The 6674-nt window shown below is 35.9% G+C and overlaps 1 non-coding gene across 1 annotated transcript; it reads right to left on the bottom strand.

Moving 5' to 3' along the window:
* Window positions 1–830: 830 nt before the first annotated feature.
* LOC145141667 (small nucleolar RNA R71) lies at window positions 831–937 on the bottom strand. The gene has a single exon (XR_013722861.1). It is a non-coding gene; the product is annotated as a small nucleolar RNA R71 (small nucleolar RNA).
* Window positions 938–6674: the final 5737 nt, after the last annotated feature.

Raw genomic sequence — 6674 nt, 5'->3', positions numbered from 1 at the left:
TGTTTTTTTTAGTTTAGCTTTTAGTAGTTATTTTATTAATTAAATAGTGTTCCCTGTGATCGACACCCGACTTACCTAAACTATTCTATAATTAGACTAGGTACACTGCCTAGGTGCATTTTAGATAGTTAAGTTCGTTAGGTTATAAATTTAAAACTAGTAGGTACTTTTGTGCACATCAAGTTTTGGCGTCGTTGCCGGGGAACGGCTTATTTGATTATTAGTTTAATTGCTTTTAGTTATTCGATCCTTTTGTGGGGTAAAAACCACAAAAAGTTACTTCGGTTTCATTTATTTATTTTAGTTTTTTTTTTCTGAAACGCAACCACGTCGTGGTTATCTTCATCAAGTCGTGGTCTCGCTTCAGTTATTTTTTCGTTTATTTTTTATTTTTATTTTTTTGTCCTTTTCATGTGTGTGTTTTCTAGTTTTTTTTAGCAGGAAATATGGGGGACATCACGACCATGTCAATGGAAAAATACAAGCGATATATGAGGAACGACAATAGATGGGGTCTTGATCCACCAAAAATCCTAGCCACGACAAACTTTGAACTTCCGGGGCACATTATCAATATGTTACGGGAACTAACTTTTTATGGGAAGGAGCACGAGGACGCATATGAGCATATAGAAGAGGTGGTGGAGATTTCACATTATTTTAATGCACCAAACGTGAGTAAAGATGCGGTAATGCTTCGACTTTTCCCGGTCACATTGAAGGGTGAAGCAAAAGAATGGTTAAAATCACTTCCCTTTAGAGCAATCACGACATGGGCTGATTTTAAGACTGAGTTCATCAACCAATTTACTCCTCCTTTGAAAGTGGCAAAGCTTAAAAGAAACATCCAAAAATTTCAACAATTGGAGGGGGAGTCATTATATGAAGCTTGGGAACGTTACAAGAAATTGTTACGACATTGCCCTCAACATGACTTCAATGTGCAAGAAGAAATTTTGATATTTTATGACGGAGTCAATGTGTGCACTCGCCAACTTCTAGACTCGCAAGGGCCCACGACAAAAAAGGATCCAACAACAAATAAAGCATTGATTGAAGAATTCGCTAAGCATTCAAGAGAGTATCACAACTCAAAGGAGGATGTCACCAAAGAAAAACCACGTAAAGATGGAGGTCAAGATGCTATTAGTGCAGTTATTGCAAAACTCGATGCAATGGAAGAAAAGATCACAAAATTGGGTGGACCAATTCAAGATAGATGCAGAGCTTGTGGAGGACCCCATTCTACTAAGGATTATGAGCTGGAGTACAAGAGAGCTCAAGACATCACAAAATATCAACAACTAGAGCATAATCTCTGCCAACTAGAACGAGTCCAATCCGAGAAGATAGATGCTCTCGAGTCAATGTTATTAAGATTCATGGAAGCTAGCGAAAAAAGACATGATGCAACTGATGCGACACTTAGAGTTCAACAAGCATCTATTTTGAGAATCCACACACAAGTTGGGCAATTAACAAAACTTGTACAAGAAAAGCTATTGGATCTACCTTCAAGTAAAGTCGAGTCAATCCCTATGGCTCAAGTCATGACCGTTGATACAGAAGATGATGAATTGGTGCATATGAAGGATCTTGAAGAGGAATCTAACAAGTCACTAGAAGTGAAAAATAAAGAAGAAGAAGAGTGTCGTGATTCTGACTAGTCACCACGACGTGGAGGCAATAGTGCCACGTCGTGGACGAAAAAAAATGATTATGATTTTTCTGTCATTAAGCCATATTGACCACCTCTCCCTTTCCCATATCATGCCAATGAATATCTAGTGAAACAAGAAAACAAGAAGTTTCTGAAGCATGATGAATTTGAATGCGTGAAGGAAGAAGAGTGGGAGGAATGGGAGGAGCCTTTACCCGAAGAGCAATTGGAAAAAAAGTGAATTATTCGAATCCTTAAGTTTCAGAGCCTATGATTTTTTAGGTGTTTGCTTTTACAAGACCACCAAATCAAGTCACAGAGCCTATTGAAGAAAAAGTAGTAGAGAGTGATGAGTCTCATTTTGACAAGAAAAAACCCGGAAAGAGACAAGACAAAAGGTAAAGACACGGGAAGGAGGAAAGAACCTAAGCAGAAACATAAAGAAGATGTCAACCCAACAATGCAAGAAAGTTCAAGAAAGACATTCAATAGAAGGGTTGCTTGCAAATGAGTAAGGTTCAAGATGATGGAGAATGGGGAGGTTACACTTCCACCCGACGACGCAGTGTAGAGTGGGAAGGAGTCTGGCTCACGACTCTACAAAAAGAAGCGCTTCTCGGGCGGCAACCCGATGTTTTTAGAGTTTTCATTTTTTTATTTAGTTTTAGTTTTAGTTTTATTTTACCTTAACCGAATGATGATGTGTTTCTCTAGTTCTTGATCATATTATGTAGTGTTGAACGAAAGTGAAGCAGTGAATGAGCTTAATTTGAAGAATCCGTGCAATTTTTTAAGATCATAATTGAAGAACAAGTTTTTGAATAAGTGTGGGGTTCCCACATAATGAAGAGAAAAGTATTTTGAAGCATATTTACTAAAAAGAAGAGTGGTAATGGTCTTACACATCACAAAGAGTCGATGCCTACCTGTTGAAATCTTAGAAGATTCTCTGAAATGACACCACGACATGGGCATCGTCAACACGTCGTGGAAAAAAATTAATCGCAACTGACTCTGACTACACCACGACGTGGCGTTGCTTTCCCACGTCGTGGTAGCGGTTCTGCACATTTTTCAAGAATGGTTCTTTGATTTCATTCAATCCAGCACATTTGGATTCACAAGAAGAAGGCCCAGAAGTACTGTTTCCAGCAATTATATGAGAAGTCTAAGCTTTCCAAACAAGTCCCGAGTTCGATCTCGCCACTGCTACCCAAGGGGAGTCTGTTCCAATTCTTCCTTGTTAATTTTTATGTTCTTTAATTGTTTTAGTATGCAATGGGGACATTGCATCATTTAAGTGTGGGGGTAGGGGGTTGAATTTGGAAAACAATCATCCTGATTAAAAAAAATTAAAAAATGACTAGGAGTTAAAAAAATTATTAAAATTAAATGTAGTGATAATTAACAATTTAAATGCTAGTATTTTGTGGGATGATCCGATGAGAGCCCAAATGTTTACCTGAGCCAATATATGTTATAGTGTATTTGTGGCTTCCTATTCCTAGTGAAAAGTCATGAGATATGAAAGGTAATCTGGTAGTTTATATGGCATAATAAGGTTTGCAGCGTGTACCTGAAATCTATCCAGGAGAGCTTATGTGGTCATTGCACTTAGACTAATACCTTTAACCAATAAAGGTTGAAGTTAAGCTCCCTTGCTTAAGCAAGCAGGATTTGAGTGAAAAAAGTGAGTTATATATATATATATATATATATATATATATATATATATATATATATATATATATATATATATATATATATATATATATATATATATATATATAAAGAGAAAGAGAGAGAAATTACACAAAAAGTTGTAAGAATTTTTGGAGCTATCAAAAAGTATGAAGATCAAAAGATCAAAAATTCTGAAGAATCAAAAAGTTGAAGATACCAAAAATCAAACAAAAAGGTGGTGAATTCAAAGATATCAAAGATCAATTATTCAAAGAAGTGAAGAATTCCAAGAGCTCAATTGTGGTATCAAAAGTTAAAATTCTTTCTAGATTATGTATGCTTGGGTAGCTTAACAAAAATACCTTGAGGTTAAGAAAGATTTCTAAGGATTGATTCGGAGGGTTGCAGAAATGAGTGTCGTATAAACTAAGGGGTGAAGGTTCATAAGGATTGTGAGTATTTAGGATTGGGAAGTTGTTAGGCTTTTAGACACAAATATATGCATTGCGGTCTTGGGATAATGGTTGGGTTTAAAATGGATTGTTTTATGCGATATTGGTAAGTTAAAAATCAGTTTTCTTGGGGGCAAGCAAAGGTTAAGTGCGGGGTATTCTGATATGTGCATATCTACATATATATCTTAATACTTTTAGCTATAATTATGCTTATTATAGAACAAAAGGTACTTATTATGTTTAAAATATCTGTTATGTAGCATAAAAGACATGCTCGGAAGCAATATGGAAGCTGGAAGCAGGAAAATGTGAGCTTAGGCAAGAAGAAGACACAAGAAGGATGTTGTTGGACAGCTTGACCCTCGTCAGTATTTTGACCATATCTCATGACTCGTAACGTCGATTGACGAGATTCAAAATGTTCTGAAAACTAGACACAATTTCAGACGACTTTTATGTTTTGAGAAAAGTCATATTTTTAACCACCATGACGTGGTGATCCCACCACGACGTGGTGAATGGAATCTTCATGATTCTTGACGCTGGCTTGGAGAATACGAGATAAACACGAGGACCACGACGTGGTGGCTAGATTTTAGGAAAGTATATATATCCGAACATAGGGTCGAATTGGAAGATTGGGAGGTGACTTTCTGGAGAAGTATTACGAAAAAGAACTTCTGGAAAACCCTTAGAAGAGAAGGAAACGATTAGAGCTCAAGAGTTGAAGAGATCTAGAAGAAAACATTATCAGTTCATTCGGTTTGATCATGTCACTTTTCCATGAGCTTGTGTGTTTGATTTTAAATAGGAGTAGCTAAACTTCTTTACTTTCGTTTTGTTATATGAAACCCTAATAACTATGGTTTAGTTTATTAGTTTATGGATTTTTAAACGTTGGTTTGGAGCTTGTGTTTGATTAACTTACCTACCATGTTAAAGTGTTTCTCTTTGTTGCTTTAATTCAAGTTAAGTGTAGCTAGTGGCCATTAGATTACATGAACTTGTTTACCTAGTGATTTAGTGACCATTAAATTGGTAGAGCTAGGATTGACAACATCTTAGTTAAGTGGTAAAAGTAACAATTTAGCTATGTTGGGGAACATAATTGTGACCATAATTGTGTTTAACAAATCTTACATAGCCCAATTATAATTATTAACTAATTATGTGTTTGCTTGTGTAGGACCTTACAAAGTAGTACATAAATTGGTGAAAGTATTAGTAGATTGGACCAGATCGCTAATTACATAATAACTGGTAAGCAACTTAATTAATCCATAAATAATAACTAACCATAGGAAAATGTGGATTCGAAACTAAACGAAAGTGTTTTTAATATATTGATTACAAACATTTTTAGTTAAGTGCTTAAGTTTTTCTAAACTTGTAAAATCAGATAAAGGACCCCCATTTTAGTTGTTTTTTTAGTTTAGCTTTTAGTAGTTATTTTATTAATTAAATAGCGTTCCCTGTGATCGACACCCGACTTACCGAAACTATTCTATAATTAGACTAGGTACACTGCCTAGGTGCATTTTAGCTAGTTAAGTTCTTTAGGTGATAAATTTAAAACTAGTAGCTACTTTTGTTCACATCAGTTATATGTATGTGGGGTGGAATAGACTTGATGGTGAAATAGACTCGTACGGTTGAAAAATACTGATTGAGTTGAAATAGACTCGGGGGTGAAATAGACCCAGGGGTGATATAGACCGGGTATAGTCTTGAGCAGACATATGAGTTGAAATATACTCGGGGTGAAATAGACCCGATATAGCCTTGAACTGACATATGAGTTGAAAAAGACTCGGGGGTGAAATAGACCCGGTACAACCTTGAGTTGACATATATGTATGGTATGTGGTATTTTGGGAAACTCACTAAGCTTTGTGCTTACAATTTATGTTTATGGTTTCAGGTACTTATGGTTCAAAAGGGTAGGGCCTGACTTGATCGCAACGCATCCATCCATGTTTCCACATTTTATGATTTTGGGATTGTACTTTGATAATTATTTACACTTTGATGTGTTTTTGAATGGTTGATAAGAAATAATGGTGTTTATATGTTGAATTAAAAATGAAATTTTTACCTTATGGTTTTTGGGTCGTTAGACGCACATAGCAGTAAATCCTCAACCCTAAGCCATACTATGTCGACATATGCAATATATGAACATATAAACAATCTACAATCAACAGTCAGATCTACGTATCACTACTGCATAGCGCATCCTATATACCATGATACAAATCTAATAGATCAATAGAACATAACAACATCCTATATAGCAGGATACAAATCTAACAGATTACTATAGCATAACAACATCCTATATACCAGGGCACATAACCTAGTGGGCCGGAATTGGTGTGTTCAACCCACAAGTACAGTGAGGAAAACTCACATCTCAGTCTGAAAAGGTAGTTGAACAGGACACTGCTCCAAATATCAGTTGTATTGGTCACCTATACATGAAAAATTACTAAAGTCAACTACAATTCAAAATACCTAAAATACCCATAGGTCAAACTTGGTCAAAATCTAGTCAAATTCAAAAGTCAAAGAAGTCAACCGAGTCAACTCGGCTGAGTACACCCAGCATACTCAGCTTGTACGCTTAGCATACTCATGATCGAGAATCGGGGCTCCCATCGCGTACACACGACGTACACCCTTGTATGCTCAACGTACACTCGCTAAATGAGTTCCTTCTGTTTAAGGTTTATTCCATTATGTCCCTTTCGACCAAAAGAAAATCTAGCCCCAAAATAAAATCTTAAGTCATAAAGTTTCCAACGTTATGACTTTGTTGGGCTGTGAATTGCTCAATAATAAAAACCCTAACTTCTTAACTCATTAAGACATTATAA

Source organism: Lactuca virosa, chromosome 9, assembly GCF_052849685.1.
Source record: "Lactuca virosa cultivar CGN04683 chromosome 9, Lactuca_virosa_CGN04683_v6, whole genome shotgun sequence".
Taxonomy (NCBI): Eukaryota; Viridiplantae; Streptophyta; class Magnoliopsida; order Asterales; family Asteraceae; genus Lactuca; species Lactuca virosa.
The sequence above is the reverse complement of the archived record's forward strand: the minus strand, read 5'-3'. Positions and strand labels throughout refer to the sequence as shown.